We start from the raw sequence: 19,152 nt of genomic DNA, 5'->3' as shown, positions 1-19,152 counted from the left end.
AATTCTGCTCGCACAATATTTTTCAAATGAAAAGAATATATTTTTTCAAAACAGTGTATGTGTGTGTGTGTGTGTGTGTGTGTGTGTGTGTGTGTGTGTGTGTGTGTGTGTGTGTGTGTGTGTGTGTGTGTGTGTGTGTGTGCGTGTGTGTGTCCGTTTTAAAAGTGACAAAGACTATCTCATTCAAATAAGGGTTGCCTTATGAAGAATCTTTAACGGGGAAGGAAAAAAGAGGAGATGGATGTGAAAGGCTCAGTTTAAGTCCATGACTTTGTTGCAAACCTACAGGATGAATCAGCTGCACTAGTTAAAAAAATACTGAAAACATCCCTGCTTGTTTGACTTAATTTTGGCAGGAACAGGAAATCCATGATTATTCTTTATTTCAGACATGTAAAATATTACGATAAACTCTAAGTTACCTTCAATAAGTAAAATGTTTTTGACTTTATTATCTGCACACATGGTTTCACTATTATAATTTAATACATTAAAATATTTTTAAATACTAAATTGATCCCCAGAAGCATAAATATCCCTGCTGCTATGGTTAATACATCAACGCTTGTATTGTACAACAAAAGACATTTCACACTCATACCATAAACAATTCACCAACCACAGTATATTTCTGTATGGCATTGTAAATAGCCTTACTTTATTACCCACATAAAATATATTTCTATCACAGCACTGGTTCCGTGGCGGTCCAGAAGGCTAACTTGGCCTAAAACTGAGGATTCATTATCATGCCAATTACTGTGCCACTGTTTTGTTTGTCCCAATTTACATTTTAGTGACAGGTCTGTGTATTTAAACCTAATTGACATTGATCCACAGAAAGAGGTTGGAGCCCTGCCCATAACACAGTTGTTTCCTCTTATGTGACAATCAATTACAGCTTCATGATTAGACCTATGCAGTTATCATATCAACACACCCGACCACCACCACCCATGTGTCATGATCCTGTTTTATTTTGTATTTTCTGAGTCATGATCCGAGTCATATTCCTGGTTTATTATGAAGTTCTCTCCTCTTGTGCCCCGTCTTTTCTACCTGTCTGTGGTTGTCTGCCTTGCCCTGATTTGTTCCACCTATGTTGCCCTCCCCAGCTGTGTCTTATGTGTGATTAGTCTTGTCTATATACAGTATCCCTTTGTTCCCTTTCAGTTCGTCAACATATTTAGGGTTAGGGTTAGGGACGAAGTCATCAGGAATGGACCTGTTGAATTTGTTCCGTTTCTTCTTCTTCCCGAGCACCGACAGAGTTGGTAGGATTATTCTTTTTTTGTCCAAATGAATCGCCTTTTTGGAAGCTTTATCATATTCGGGGCAAATGTATGTATTTCATTGTTTTCAGAAATGTCCGTGGCAAATTGAATCACTAGCGCCCCCTAGAAAACAGCCCAACTCCCAGGTTGGAGAAAATTTATGAAAACCGGTAGGCATATATAACTCATCCAGGCGTACAAAAAGCCACTTGAAGCAATATCCTGAACTTGACGAAGTTGACCATTTTAAATTGTATGGCCACATTTTTCCACTTTTGCATGTGTCATACTTTAACCAACCCCTCCTAGAGATTTACAACGATCGACTTCAAATCAGCACCATCTTGACATGTGTGACCAAACAATACTCGGCATTTGCATTTTAACTGCACCATATGAATGATGCATGCCGCCAAATTTACACCTCTCGCCATAAAAACAGGAATTCTGAAAATCGGTAGACATATATAACTCAAGACATACAAAAGAGCCTCTTGGAGCAATATGCTAAAGTCAACAGGAAGTCAGCCAATTTAAATTGTATGCCCATTTTTGCACATTTGCAGGTGTCGCCCTTTAACAAACTCCTTTTAGGGATTTAACACAATCAACTTCAAAATAAGCCAGTATCATCTAAAGACATGTCTGATCAACAATACTCGTGTCGCCATTGCATGGCGCCCAAGTTTGGCCTTTCACCTACAAACAGGAAGTCGCTGTAACTTAGGCATACTTGTCCAAACCACATCAAATTTATCCTGCATGCCAAGAGTTAAAGCCTGGCCACACCTACATCTAAATATTGAGTCACAGTGATAGAGCCCCATATTAGCAGGATGAAAAATGACAAACATTATCCAATTTACATGAAATTTCCATTGGAGGTTCTGCACTTCATGTATGGAAACATAAGGCACTCTAATTTCAACATACATTGTCCAAACTCCACCATCTCTAGCAGCACACAGGATGTGGGAAGTGCTGCAAGAGTTGCGATAGATAGCCCGCTGCTTGGGGCATGACAGGTGCAAGGGCCCGTTCATCGCTGCTCGCAGCTTTAATTATAGCTCCTCGTGTTTTTCCTTGTGTCTGTTTTTGGTTAAATTAAATCAGTTTTTCCTTAAGTTCTTGTGTCCTGCCTGTTGTTTGCATCTGGGTCCTGCTCTCAGCTAAAACCTTGACACCATGAAGTTCACTTTTGATTTAGAAGCCATGGGTAGCGAGCCATGAAAACTCTGGTTTTGTAATGATAACATTTCTATTTTAAAAGCTTATTTACACATCATGATATTGAAACAAGAAATGCTTGTGATGTCACGCTGTCTGGTATGGGTTATAAATATTAAAAGAACCCCAACCGATTTCCATTAGGAACTAGCTCTACTATGCCTTGAAGCAATCCAGATTAATATTGGTATGATGCTGCTGGTAAGCCACCTTGCTTATAGGTTTTACCCAGTTTGAGCGTGTGTGACAAGGAATCACTACAAGCCTCAGCAAAAGCAATGGACCAATTACCACATACTTCTTTTTCGGGGGCATTAATTACTTACCACGTCTTTAAATAATATTTTCTGCCGAAAATTGCATGGAAAAGTTGATACCAAGGTTGATATCTCATGTTTGTAAATATGTAGCTAGAGTCAGCAGTATGTTAGCTTAACTTAGCATAAAGACTGGAAACGGGAAAAACAGCTAGCCTGGATCCGTCCAAATGTGCCAATATCCGCCAACCATCCGCTCTAACGACCAAAATAGCTGGGGTATGTACCTTATTTTACCAGGGGGCAATGTGAGGCAGCAGAGCTTCCAAGCCCTGCATAACACATGGCAGAACGCAATATGCACACAGTGAGGCTGGCTGCAGCCGCATGCAACTGAGTCTGTATAGCAGGTAAAAAACTGTTCCTAATGTATTTTGGCTGTAAAGCTCACTTATCAACATGTCAGGAAAGCAATTAAGCATATATCCCCAAAATAAGCTATGCCTTTCAAAGTAGTGCCTTGGATCAGGATAGATGTACAGATGAGTCAATGTTCAGAGTCTTACTGGTCCCATTTTCTCCTGAACATTTCCAATGCATGCATTTTATTCCAACTGACAGTTTCCCCTAATGATACAGAAATGTCAAAATTTTAGTGCTACATACAGGTATGTTGCTTTATGCATCAAGAAATGCTGCAACTTTCACATTGTGCATCACAAACCAAATGCATGGAATACAATGGGGTATCCAGTTAAAACATTGATTATTCAAATACAGAATCACGGTAGATCTTTTTGCCTTTCATGGCAGAAGGGGTCAGTGAACAAGAGCTGGACAGAAATAAACCTGAATGTAAATGTGTGGGTATACCTTCAGATTTCTCCCACCAAGGTGATGAGTGATGACTGTTTTTCTGCCCGACTGCCACAGTGGGTTAAGACAAGGGGCTTTATGATGCATGGACATCCTTCGTTACTAATTAACCTTCATACCACACTAATTAATTAGATTCCAGCAAGGTCAAGCTTTCTAAATGGGACAATTAAGTGCCTTACTCATACAGTATTGCACAATAAAAAGCCTAACAAAGCCTAACAGAGAGAGAGAGATGTCTCTACTAGAGAAAATGATCAAATGTTTAGCACATTTCACTTACTATATAAAATACGATACTTGTGATATTAGAATGTTTAGAATTTGTGAGGATGCTGCTAAACCTTCATTTTTCAGGATATATTTTCTTTAAAATACATTACATTATTTGATATTCATAATAAAGTGATGGCAGGGATGGATATTCTCAGTCTTGCCTAAAACTGCTTTTCTGTCTGTTGATCTTAGTGTACTTAAATTTATCGGAAAATACAAAGTCTGCAATGCAGTTAAAGTGAGACCACCTCATTATACTTATACTATAGAAAAAAAAGAGGCTGCTGTCAATTAAAGTTGTAACCCATGTATGGTTTATTCATGTTATAAAAGTAAAAAGATTTTTGTTGTATTCTGAATGTACATAAGATGTGACGATTACTAAGGACGGATAGGGGTGAGTAGGGGTGTAAGAGGTTGAAAGAACAGATTATAAAAGGAAAGGCAATCCTTTGGTCTGCACCAACACAAAAGATGGCTGTGTTTAAACAAAATATTCAAATGAAGCAAGGTAATAATGTGTCGATGTGAGCATGCTGAGGGCCAAAGAATGTCTTAACAACACATTAGAGATTTCTCAAATGATAGTGGTAGTTGCAAAGCAGTAAACATTAACACACATTTTCAACAGATCTATTACAAAAAAAGATGTGAACGAGAGGATGTGAGAGTCAGGAAATTAAATCTGCATGAGTACACACACACACATTTAATGGACCAGTTGGACTGGACAGCTTGCTTATGTTCAAGAAAAAAAAAACTTGAAGCGAATGCAAGTACGCACACACACACACACACTTCTTTACATATTAATATGTATAAACATATGCATATACAGTATATGTGTATCTATTATACATTTGCATACAGTGCACACAGAAAGTAGGGTAGGTATCATTTAAAAGGCTATTCCCCCTGTACACTTGAGCCCATATCTGACTAACAGTGTGGAACCAGCCAAATGTGGCAGCCAACTGTTCCCCATCCTCAGGCTATGCCTAGGCTTGGCCCAAGTACAACAAATTGTATCATTGTGGCGTGCAAGTGTGTATTCGGCTGTCTGTGTGTATTTGGCTGTACACTGGAGAGGGACCACAGAGAACAATGGGTTGGTGAGATAAAATGACTGTACAGAGTAGCATACAGTAATGCAGTTGACTTGAGTCTGGATGTGTGTGTAGAGAGATGACATGGCATTTACTCTCTTCATAGGTTCAGACTTCATGTGGTCGCTAGTGGATTGATGTCAGATCTCACACTTGGTACTGAAGCAATTAGTTAATTAATCAGTTAGCCGATGGACAGAAAATTAACATACAATTTGGTTGAATGGCTACTTGTTTAAGCAATTAATCAAGCAAAGAGCAAGCAATGCATTTGTACATTTGGGGTTTACAGTGTTGATTGGACAAAACATGTAATTCAAAGACATCATCGAGGGCTCTAAGGGATTCATGAAAGTCCTTTTTTAATTCTCTAACATTTTGTACATAAATGTTGGTTGCAGGTCTGACATAATGATGGAGTAATAGTTATCTTCTGTGATACTGGGTAAAATAGCAATGCGCTTAGATATCTTGTTCATGAAAACCTAAATGCTTATCAGGAGCTATCAGACAGAATTTTAAACCTGAAAACCAAGCTTAAAAAAAAAATATATATATATATATATATGTATATATGGTATTTAAAAAAAAAAAATTCTTCCTAAATTGGATCAGGATGCATTTTATTTACCTATTCTCTTTGTCCAGGTGTGTGTCCTGTATGTGTCTACACCTGTCTATCTATGAAACTGTGTGTGTGTGTGTGTGTGTGTGTGTGTGTGTGTGTGTGTGTGTGTGTGTGTGTGTGTGTGTGTGTGTGTGTGTGTTCTCTAGACATCTAACTGTGCATTTGACAGAGATTAATAAGCAGTAACCTCATCCTGGGACAACCACGGGGCTGTAATCCTATATTTTACTAAACCCCACATAAATAAAACTACAGGGTGCCATTTGCTTGTAAAGACAAAAGGTTCTTTAAACAAAATCAAGCACTAGTAGAGAGGCGGGAAAAGAGAGAAAGGAAAATCACATTTTTTGTCAGTGACAAAAAGAAACAAATGGACAGGCAGATGGAAGTTAAAACAAAAAAAAGTAGTTTCCTATTTCACTGGGGTCACTTTGAGAACCAAATTCTTCCAGATGGTGTGTTTTAACATTTGATTTGTTTTTAGGGAATGATGTACTGTAGTTAGATGATATGGCTGATGAGAATGCATCTGTGATGTGCCCTGGGACATATGAAATGCCGTAAAGAGTGGAAGGTTAAAGAGCCTATTACACAATCTGCTTAGATCATAGTGAGCACTGCAGATTTATACATTATGTTCTTCTCTGTGTTTTTAAAGGAATTCCCATTTTGGGTAATGGACTTGCAGTCCTACTGAGAATTAGATTAGATCAATGTCAATGTCATCTCTGAGGGTTTAGAGCAACGACAGGTTAAACAGTTAACTTGCGGTTTAACTGAATTATTTCAATATCACAAGATCATGTGAGAATTAAACATACCACATTGCATTTTCAAGGTATCATTTGTTAGTGTTTCGAACCACGGTGAGCTACTGGTTGTGTGTGTGTGTGTGGGGGGGGGGGGGGGGGGGGCAAAATAGTAAACCAGTCACTGTAGGTTATCTGTACAGCTTCACCATTTACAGCATGTTATAGTGAAAACTCAAAGATGAGGTGAACGACAAGAAAAATCATTATTATATGAGTTACCTGCCACAATACATGAGCTTAGTGCTTTTATCAACTATTATTTAAAACACTGACATGATAGTGCAAACATGTTTAAATTGGATATGCTACTGATATTGATGTGAAGAAGGCACTTGGATGAATCCAATTTTCATTTTAACCATTATAAAATTACCATTAATATACTGTATAATCTACTGCTAGCAATGTTTAATTTTTTTATATCATATATTTAAAAACTACAACTAAAACCTATCACTCATCTTAATCAAGATAGACTTTATTATTATCTATTCTAGTATTCCTTTTCACAGTAAGTCTCTCTGCCAGTGTACTCTACAATATCATTGTCTAACAAGAGTGCAAAAGTTTCTATAATATTTTCTCAAGTCTATTATGCATGTCTAACCTGGTAAAAACTTTAGAGAGAGAGATTAGTATGTATGCGTGGGTGTTAGCAAGAAAGAAGAAGGGGTAATTAGAGAACACGCTTGTATTATATTAATTCACCCACCAGGGAAGTCCAGCAACACAATCCTTTGGCACACAGAGACAAAATGCCACATCTCCAGGTGTAATTTATTAACGAGTGACGGTAGATAATATGGATGCCCTGGCTCACACAAGAAACAATGTGTTATCCAGTTACCATTACACACAGCTAGCACTGCAAAGGGCTTATATTAATGATGCACCCATTTGGTCTATATGGAGTACACGTTAAAAGCCAATGGCTTGCATGTATTAGAGCTTATTAAGAGGCCAGTGATGGAGAGAAGGAGATGGGTTTTGTGGGAAATATAAATTAAATGAGAGGATAAGAGGACGTGAGAGAGAAAATGAGAAATGAAAAAAAGTAAAAGGAATTAAAAAATAAAGCAAAGAAGACAGCAGAAGGAATAAATACACGTAAGACATAAAATGGGAAAGGAGAGATGGAGTTGGGTGAAATTGAATAGTTCATTAGACAGCAGAATACACCCAAGTGCTCCCAGAAAGCACACTAAATTAATCAAATACGTACGGAGATGCCACAATGCCTATATTACTAACACAGAGACCATTGTGTTGGGTTTACTATAAATTAATGTCCATTACAGAGCAGGGTTCACAATATAGACAATGAAGAAGCATAATCAGGGGACACATTTGTCTCCCATAATGACAAGAAGTCATTATAGCCATTGCCATTAACAAAGACAGTACTTTGTTAACTAGTGGTAGTATTTATATAAATGTTTCCTTACAATAAACAACTGTTTATCATAGGAACACAAATATCATCTTAAGTAATAGATTGTTTAAATAAACTAAATTACAGTCAAAAACAACAATATTCACATTAATCCCATTCAAATCTGCTACTTTTCGCCACATTTCATTATTAACAACATTGTAATTTATTCGAATGTGAAAAATTGATTCAATATCCAATCTACCAAGTAGAGACTAAAGTTCCATTTACCGCACCATGAAAGAGGTCTGTTTTCCAGACTATTATGAAATGACTGATAGAAGAAAGTGACAATGATCCAGCCTCTATGACAACCTGCTATCATTACAGTATCAAATGACCCCTTGGGTTATATTACAACAACCCAGTGTCACCAATTACCAAACAAAGATAAGTTGTAATATCAAAAACATGCATTTATACTGTCTGTTGTCAAATGTTAATGTTTCAAGAGGTCATTTGGGCACACTTTGAGGCTGTATTGAGGCTTTTGATGGACAGAAATACAGCAAATTGCACACTGAATGATTGGTAGAGAAGTGCTGAAGCAAAACAAGTAGGGTTGTTATTATTAGTCACAAAAAAGGAATGGAAAGCAAACGTGTATGCTTTTGGGCCAAGATTACTACTGCAATATCTCAAGTTAAAGCCATAGACTGCATCTCTGTGATGTGACCCATAGGATTCTGAAGAGCCAAAATTAAGCTCACAGTGGGCGGCTCCCTGTGGATATGGGTGTCATCATCTTGACAGTGGCAGACTAATCTAAAAATGTACAAAGAGGCGGCAACCTCAACTTAAATTCAGGCAGCAGAAAACTGTAGCTGTTTGTGCTGTCTAAACTTGAGCCGCTACTGTGGCAAACTGTCTTCCCCATTCAGTTACCACCACAAATCTGATCTAATTCTATAGGAAATACGGCACTTACTGTTATACTTGTAAAACTAATAATTGAAGCAAATCAATGAACCTGAATTTAGATAACATAGATGTATCCACAGTGAGATAATGAAATTGATCATCTTTAGGTCACAATTCCCCACATCACTGTTGCAAACAGTGCACATCTTTATAGTTGTGACACTGATAGAGGTCTGCGTGGGGATGAAATGTTTGTCCTTAATTTAAGGCTTTAACTTTAAGCCTTATTTATAATTTAAATGGGTGTGTTATTGAAAAAAAAACCTCCCCCCATACAGTTGTCATGAATAGTGAAATTAACTATAGAGACCAAACATTTTTTTTTGTATCAAACGGTAAGCATGTTCATTTCTGCTGTAAAGGCAGGGCATTTTAACATGGAGCTCCATGGGGATTTGCTGTGTTTTGGAGCCAGACTCAAGCAGCTACTTCCGCATTGATTTCCTTACTGCAACCTGGAGGTTGACGCTTGGTTAAAGTGTGGACTGTGGACTGCCCAGTTACAATATGCAGTACTTCAGCTCGTAGTGCCTGTGTAAGGGAAAAAATACATTCGTAAAATTCAGAACAATTACAGTACATTACATATCGTAACTAGTCCAAAACATGGACTGTATGAAAAATGGACGCAGCCTCTCCATCGAGGCCCATTCCTGTGTCAGTCTAATGGAAAACAAACCGGCTCCGGGAGTCAAGTGCAGGCAGCCAGCATTTATAGTATATGATTTAAAGTATTATCCCCAAAGCAATTTCATTCAAAAGCAACTGGTCTTGGTTATTTGTCTAGGAAGACGTTTCACCTCTCATTAAAGAGGCTTCATCAGGCTACATCAGGCTGGGACCCAGCCTGGTCAGATGCGTATATGAACTGATAAAGCCTCTTGGATGAGAGGTGAAACGTCTTCCTAGACAAATAACTAAGTCCAGTTGCTTTTGACTGAAATTGCTTTGGGGATAACGATGACCTGGAAAAATGAGAACATTCACAGGCTCATTTAAACTATTTCAACACACTACTATGCCCATAGACTGTAAAAACACTGACCCTCACGGCCTGAATTCTTTCGGTGCTCCAGATTAGCATCTAGTGTATGTTCCATTGATAGTAGGCTGTATTGCAAGTCATTGTGCAAGTGCAGCTACTTAATTAGCATAACATAACTAACATGTTGTGTTCCTAAACCATCCGTTAGTACAGTCGTTGAAAGAGCAAACCATCTTGTCATTTATGGTCACACCACCACACGCATGACCGCAGTCCAGGTCAAGATGATGGAGTTAGCATACTAATCCTGACAACTAGCCTCCGAGGAGAAGATAGGGTCAGCGGCTAGGTGTCACTCATCCTCCAATGAAATAAAAAATAGCCTGGTACAAAAACATTCACCCCCCTCAGTGTTGTCATGGAGTAATAAACATACCTACAAGAATGTTTTTTTGTACCATGCCTTAAAAAGGTTTAATTATGCAGTGAATTTGGCCTGTTTAACATGGGGGTCAATGAGAAACTGCCCTATTCTGCAAACTACTCCTAGTGGACACTCTGAGAACTGCAGTTTTTGGCACTTCCTTATTGGATCAACCAGTAAGTCGCTGTGGTGGGGGCTTGGTCCAAAACAGTTGGACAGATCATTTGTAAACATTGTATCCTTGTGGTAACCAGCATGCCAGAGTCCACTTACCGAGCCTTGTATCAATGCTACGGTTTGTGACTATTTTTCAAAGATTGATTGTGTTATGATGGCAATGTAGCTAGTAAATTGCTTGCTAAAAATCATTATAAAACACTAATAATTATAACTTAAAACAATTATCTCATGCCTCAAGCAACACAGTGATCATATCCGAAGCTCTTTGGTTTTCTGTATACATAATCGAAGGGACCATATAATTAATTTTTGAAGGGCTTTGAACACAAAAACACAATGTAAATCCCCATTACAGTCAAACTGAATACTCTAATAATGTAGTAAACTTATAAAGTTATAACTTTGAAATTATTTTTTTTAGGCTAAAGATTTTAATACAATTTAATATATGTTGAATTTAATAGATTTCCTATAATCCACTTTGATAAATTTAGCTATTTGAATGTATTATTATTCATTTTGTTGACCAAACTTATGGAGCAAAGAATCATCTTCTCTGCCTCAAGTGTCAAAGTGACACTTTAGACTGAAAGAAAAAAAAACACAATGCAGATATAGAGGATTATAAGATTATATGTTTTTAAAGAATAGATAATAATGACTGCAGAAATATTGATTTTTCAAAATCTCTCAACCAGCCCCACAGCTACTGCTGGACCACTGCTCTGTTGGCTCTGCAGCTTATGATGACACACTGCAAGTTAAACATTCCTATTTATGATTCTTTAATAATGTCGTAATCCCACTTCTATAGTTATCTTAACAAATTACATAATCCGAATTGTGTTGAATTGTGGACTGGAAGTCAATGGATGAACGGACCTGTGTCTGAGACTGCTCCCTGGGCTCCCTTATGGACCCGAAATGACAAATATACAGTCTGGCTAATCGTTAGAGGAGTGCACTTGCTATTACACACTGCACAGCCCCACAGGGACGGTCGAAGAGAAAAGAATGGATAATTTGCTGATCTGGACATATTCTTGCTCTCCCACTCTCCTGCTGCGGATGCATATGTGTGCCTGTGTGTGTGTGTGTGTGTGTGTGTGTGTGTGTGTGTGTGTGTGTGTGTGCATAGGGAAGTGAGTATGTGCACATGTGCAGCGGAGGGAGGAAAGAGAAAGAGAATAAATGACTGTAATAAATGAAGATGAACATTCCAGGGCCTCTGCTCTCTTCCTGTGTTTTTCTCATTTTTTCTCTCCCCCACTGCCAAATTTGTATTGATTTCCATGCATATTTATAATCTGCACGGAACCAGTGGGTCTCCTGTGTTTTCAGAGATGATAGGCCTGCTCTATTGTGGCCTGAATACACAGTATTGAACACACACAGAATCTCCAAATCCATCCACTAAGCTTTGATGATGTAAAGCATTTATTCTCATCTCTAGTATGTTTGGGCATTGTGTATCTTGGGTGTGGTGGAAGGTTGGTTTAAGGTTTTACAGCATGTTGCAGTCAAACATTATCTAATCTGTTTTCTTTTTCCAGTTGTATTATCTGAATCAAATGTATTATGTAATTCTTTACTTTGTTGTGCTGTAGTTAGCATTTGCATTAGCATACAGTTTATCAGGTTATCTCATGTTATTGCCTCTTCCACTCTCTGTTTTCTTTTCTTTCTGCATGCCATTCGATGTGATTATAAGTCTTCAAGCTGGTTTAATTGATGTGTAACTTCAACTCCTGGTAGGAGCCTAACTCCACCTACTGCATCAACCCTCATTTTTAAAAATGGAACAAAGTATGCAACGGGTGCATGGGGAGGGTAGAGAGAGGGCAAGTGTAGGGGGGCTGCCCATCTCAGATTAGAGGGTGTTAACATTTTTTAATTTGATGACATACTGTAGAGACAACCAAACTGGTCGAATCCACATCATTATTGGACATAGGGCTGATTCTAAACAGTAGAGAGCATGTTGAGCAATTTTCAACCTATTAAATGTTGATTTTTATAAATGTGGTGAGAGATGTCAATATTAACACCAGCATTGATGTGTATCATCACAGTGCAGTCATATCATTTTGTTTACAGCTCAAAAACATATTTAAGTGTGTAGTACCTATTTAATTATTCACTAATATTGTGATTAATTGTAATTTTACACAATTATGTTCTTGTTTTCCACTATACTTTGACGCTTATTTCATTCATTCTCTTCCACCTATCACTAAGAGCCACTATGACTTCATCGTTTATTGCCTATCAATAGTCTCTTTGAACATAGAGTTATCAAAGGAGATGCACAGGATAAAGACAAGAGACAGGTTTCCTAAGTGGCTTTTCATCTGCCTGCTGTCAGGCTTGACCTTGCTCTGATGGCTTTGTGTGTGTGTGTGTGTGTGTATGTGTGTATATATGTGTGTGTGTGTGTGTGTGTGAATGTGTGTGAGTGTGTGTGTGTGTGTGTGTGTGTGTCTTTGCATGTTTAGAAATTCATATGAATGTGTAAGTGCGTATAAACATATAATTTGGCATATGTGTATTGCCTGACTAATCAATTAAGTCTCAACCTTTCAGAAAACATGTTTGTTGCCTTTCTTTGAGATTTTCAGGTGTGTTGGACTGGTTTCAGATACTGGCCGAATCACTTAATGGACCACAAAGTGCATTGCAACATGTGGGAGGTATACTGTTCTTAAGTGATCAGTGATCACTGCGTACAATAAGGCCATGCAGATTTATTGTGCAGGCAAGCATCAACTGGCAGCCACAAATATGAACAAGGGAGAACATACACACACTCCAACAGACTTAAAGCCAATTAATGAATTTCAATACACACGTCAAACATGCATGTCATCAACAAAAATACAAAAACGTAGATTAAAACATCCAAGACAACCATGCATCATCACACACAGCTCGTGACATATGTACAGATCCAAGATGTATTTTGTCAGTGTCCAGTCTTCCATAGAGTGATTGGTAGGTGGTGCACAAAGCACTTATGGTTAGAGGGGAGATTTCCCCTGATGCCTCATCCTCTCACTCAGTTGATCTAAAAGAAAGGCAAGTGACAGAAGGTTACATCAACCAAATGCTATGTTGCATGTACTGAATAAGTAAGCCCACCTACACACCACCTTTTCACACAGGATATGAGGAGCCACACAGCCAGTTACCATTGTACTTGTTTGACAAAGCACACATAACTCAGCCAATCAGTTTTAAAGGGAGTTGGAATAACAGACAGTTTGGCCTCCAAATTACTGCTTTTTTTTCAAAGTGCTAAAATATAAGAGAATACATGCTACTGTAAAAGCAAGAGAATGCAAGAGCAGAGTTTTTTTGAGTTCCCCAAAAATAAATTGCTGACCTTCCACACCCATCCCTGTATCCACATGATCAAAACTGTTTACAGAAAGTGAAAAACAATTGTGTAGTTAAATTGACCTACTATGTTTAGTTTGCTCAACTGCAAATGCATTGTAAGATGGGACTGGCTCTGCACTGAAAGAAATGACTTTGTGTTTTAATAAAAATGACTACTAAATTATAACTGTTTTATCAGCTTTCTTATTTCCTTAATCATAGTTCTGATGTACTGTTCAGTTTCCAATACAATAAAAGAAGGTTTAGAGTTACTAAATTTAGAAGTTAACACATATGTCAAGCTTAACCCTTATATAGTCTTCACCTTTGTGTCCTATTGGAAGCCCTGAAAGGCAAGATGTTTTTTTGTTTTTGTTTGTTTTTTCGGACATTGTTGGCCAAAACCTAAGAATATCTCCTACGTACGAGATACACTTGGAGGCCTAATTAGGCTTGAGGATGAGAAAGCTGTGTCTGATGCAAGTGAAAGTTAAGCAAAATGCAACATAAACAACATTGTTACCTTATTACTAAGCTACAGATGTCTGTAAAACATAATGGGGCCGTGCTTAGGTGCCGACTTGGTTAAAACAGTGTAGATATATGGTCTGATGGAATTATATTGTGAAGAGACTGCGTGTTCCACATGGCTACTTAATATTCACCTCGGTGGGTGACCGTGATCATGATGCATGGAGTCAGCGTAAACCTGCCTAATGTGTATGTGATGCACCTGGATGCAAGAAATGCAATATGTTAAATAGCTGTAACAACAAATAGCAAGTACACACCTGGGCATTGTTTGTACATTGCAGCTGATGCGTCTGGACATGGTGATTTAAGAAGATAAACACGAGATCAACTGTACCAATCAAAAGTTTGTAGATGCTTCTTTCATTCACCTTTGACTGGTAGCCTAATGTATGTAGTATGTATGTTAGTTGTTAAGTCAGGTGAATGGTGTGTGTGTGTGTGTGTGTGTGTGTGCGTGCGTGTGTATATGTGTGTGTGTGTGTGTGTGTGTGTGTGTGTGTGTGCGTGTGTGCGTGTGTATGTATGTGTGTGTGTGTGTGTGTGTGTGTGTGTGTGTGTGTGTGTGTGTGTGTGTGTGTGTGTGTGTGTGTGCACGCATGCGGACATCCCCCAAGATGAGTGATCAGTGAACTATATGCTAATTTTGACAAATACATAAATACATTTTTATCCAACACTTTTCATCAGATCGTAAGACGGTGAGAGACGTATATATATATATCAAATTCTGAACAATAAGAAAATAACAATATTTCAGAATAAATCAAGTATAAATAATGTGTTCTTTAATTATATATATACGGTGGAGATCAAATTAGAGAACAAAGTATTGATAAAAATAATAAAAGATTATAGCATATTAATAAAAAAATAATTAAAAGGTCAATGTAATTGATTTCAGGCATTTAGTTTCGTGACCTCATCTGTAATACTGTTATTACAGTTAACAGACGTGCAATACATGCAAACATTTGGATACGTTTTTTCTAAATTTGTACTGTCAACATTTTTAAACTCATAGTTAAAACATCAGAGCTAAGAAATTTGGGATTCAAGATGAGATATTTTTACTCTTTGGAAATAAATTCATACAAACGACAAACACTGTACTTGAAGAAAATCATTTCAGCATGTGTGGTTGTAATGGCTCCCTATTATGCTAATTATTAATTTGAGCTTTTTTATTGATCCATTTAAGCTGAGGCAATTTTAAGTGTTTTTATTTGTTTATATATTCTTTGTAAGGGGCAATAGAACTTTGGAAGTATTTCCTTCTCTAGATATGCAAGATAAAAACCCACAAATGTGAAATGTTAAAGAGTTTAATCTACTTACTCATCTCTCCAAAGATATCAAACAAAGTAGCAAAGCTACCATGTATATTAGTTTAACGCATGATTGCTAGTCAGCTGTCAATCTAAATTGATCCACTTATTGGATTGTAGACCTATTGATTATACATAATTGTCATAAGTACATTCATAAAAGAGCCGATTTGCCTTGAGAAGATATATACGTTGTGGGTATATGTTCAGTAATTAGGATTAGGATTAGTGAAGCATGATGGCATGATGATCATTTGCTGCTGTGGTTGTTTTTAGGGGGAGAGAGTTGACAGTAACAGACAGAAACAGCTGTTGTTTTATTTTAAATACAATATCTTCCAAAAATGTGCTATGACACACTCTTGTTCTTCTTGCAGACCAATGTGTCTTCTAACTTTTCGAGAAGCAGAGGATGTGGAACTGTCAGTCTATCTATTTTACCCCCTGTTGACTGGAAGATTTATTTGGTCCCAATAAAGCCCTGATGTATGCTGGAAAAAGGGTTCCACAGCAAGTTGTCAAATCTGTATAAGAAAAACACCTATGCAGGAATAAAAAAAAAATGCGTGTGTGTGTGTGTGTGTGTGTGTGTGTGTGTGTATATGAGAAATGGGGGTGGGCTACGAGCAATCCTCCTCTGACAGTGGCCCAGTGATGGAGCATCCATGTTGGAAGTATTGCTGCCGGTGAGACTGATGGATGATATGTCATATCAGATGGAATAAATACCTAGAGAATAGGTCTGACATACAGTATGGATGTGCTGCAGTAATACAGTCGGAAAACTAGGCACTGAGTGAGGTTGACAGACAAAAGAGATTGGGAGCTATGGGTGAAGTAAAGAGAGGTCAAGGTAAGTGACAAATCTACAGAAAAATTAAACATTGTTTTGTTGAGATTACAAAAACGGGTTGGGGACATATGTATTCTAAGAGTAAGTGTGTAACAAGAAATGAAATAATTTTTAGTTGAGTTCTGAGGTGCAATCTTGGAACCTATCAGCTATATCTGGGCCAAAACTTCCTCTTCAGTGTGTTGGTCAATGTTTACAGTCTGATTAACAAATTGAGACACAAGAATGGAGTTGGGGTTGTGGGAGCACATCTATAGCCAGATTGTTTAAATACATAAACATACAAATGTAGATTTAAAATAATAAATAAAAATAAAAAGCTAAATCATCATCAAACAATAGTTAATGAGTTCTGAGACTGCATTTGTGCCAATGCACTCTACCTCTTTTGCTACTATTACTCTGATGACAAACATATTACAAACAGAAACCAGGGTGGATCAATGCTCAGTGAATTTTTAGTGAATCTTCTCAGATAACAGCTAAACGGTACACTAAAATGTGTTTCTGAAAACATTTTATGCAAAAATTAGGCATTACAGTAAGATCTTTTTTTTTTATAGTACTGCCTAGATTGACAGTTTGATCAGAGTTTATTGTGCCTCTTAAACTGTGCAGGAAGGACCTGCATACTAGATGATGACACCTATTGTCTTAAACCAGCCCACATGAGATGAGAGAAATGGCTGTGATTGGATCATCAGTTTGTAAGCGTCTGTATAGATGGGAGAGGGGCCATGTACTCTACCTGCCTGAGCAAATAAATATTACTGAATAAATCAAGTCACAGCAATCTAGGCGTGAACATCAAACAAAGCGATTCTCGAACAAAGAGGAAGACATATCCATCTCTGCTGAAACATTGCGCTACAAACAAATATCTCCAATAGGACGAAGACCCCAATTGTTATGGCCCGGCTCAGTGACCACAACAAAATAACCCAACAGAGGATGGAGGATCAATAATAAATGTGAATCTATTTAAAAAGTATAAGAAACAAGAGTGAACAGACCCATAACTATAACACAGCAAAAGGAAAAAGCCATCTAGCCAAGCTTTAGGCTGGTGGCAGGGAGAGAGAGGCCGAGCAGACTGGCCAACCATCTCTTATCGACACCAGAAACCACGGCCGCAGGTGTTCCCAATTTCCAGCTCCGCACTACAACTATAGCCACTCCTGGGGGAAGAGAAACCCACACAGAGACACAGGCAGCATAGAGCACTGACAGCCCTGGGCCATCACAGATATACTGTATATATATATATATATATATATATATATATATATATATATATATAAGATCCTCGAGAAATTAGTTGCCAATCAGCTGTGACTTTTTACATCATAATTGGTTATTTGAGGACTTCCAGTCAGGATTTAGAATTAATAGCACTGGTAAAAAATACTAATTACCTTCTAAAAGCTTCGGACAAAGGAATTTTCTTGTAAATACTAGATGTTAGTGCTGCCTTCGACACTATTGACCATTATATCCTGTTACGGAGACTGGAGCATCTAATTGGCATTAAAGGAACCGCATTAAGTCTCATTTATCAGATAGATCTAACCTTCTTCCACAGGGTTCTGTACTTGGACTGATTCTATTCACCTTATATATGCTTCCTTTAGGAAAAAAATTATAAGAAAGCACTCCATAAATGTCCATTGTTATGCTGAGGATACACATTTATACCATATACCATATCATTTACCTAAAGTTCAAATGTGTATTAAGGAAATAAAAACCTGGATGACCTGCAATTTTTCTGATGACTCAGATAAAACTGAAGTTTAATAAATGTTACTAACTCAACTACTTCCCCGGAGTTTGTGCTTTGTCATCTCGCAGGCTCTGCTGATTGTGGTGGTGCCTGCTGCCGTGGCCCTGCATGTGCTATCATATACTATCATTACTTTTATAAATTATAAAACTTGTAGCCATAAAAACATCATCAGTAATATACTGTATCTCATTGTATCACAGCTGTTATTAACACTCCAATCATTGATCATATTTATCACCATAATTATTATCATTGTCATATTCTGTCACCTTAGCTGTACTTGTTTCTACTATTCTAGTATATTAACTGCCATACCATATAAAACATATTCACATGACTATATATATATATTATTATGGTTACTGTTTCTATTGTGAATGCTTGCATCTCTGGGCCTGTCTCTCCGCTGTCTTTGTGTCTGTCTTTGTTTCTCTCTGCCCATCTGTCTGTCTGTCTGTCTGTCTTTTCTCTCTTTCTCTCTCCTTTTCTTCCTCACCAACCAGTCAAGATAGATGTCCGTCCTCCATAGAGCTGGGTCTGTTCAACGTTCCTGTCTGTTAAAGGGAAAGTTTTCGTTGCCACTGTATACTCATGGGGGAATTGTTGGGTCTATGTAAATCATAAATAAGTGAAAGAGTGAGGTCTGTACCTTATCTGTAAAGTGTCCTGAGATAACTTGTGTTGTGATTTGGCACTGTAAATTAAATGTAATTGAATTCAATCATGTATTTATTTCACAGCTCTCCTGGTTACTTTGCAAGATGGCAAGCTGCTCTAAGATGACTGAGGTTGGCCATTCCAAGTCTGTGATTTCAAGAATAGTGAAACTTTACAAGGACATATATTAATTTAAGTCCCTCAAAAAGGCTGGTCACCCA

This window comes from Echiichthys vipera (genome assembly GCF_963691815.1).
Source record: "Echiichthys vipera genome assembly, chromosome: 8".
Lineage (NCBI taxonomy): Eukaryota > Metazoa > Chordata > Actinopteri > Perciformes > Trachinidae > Echiichthys > Echiichthys vipera.
The sequence above is the reverse complement of the archived record's forward strand: the minus strand, read 5'-3'. Positions refer to the sequence as shown.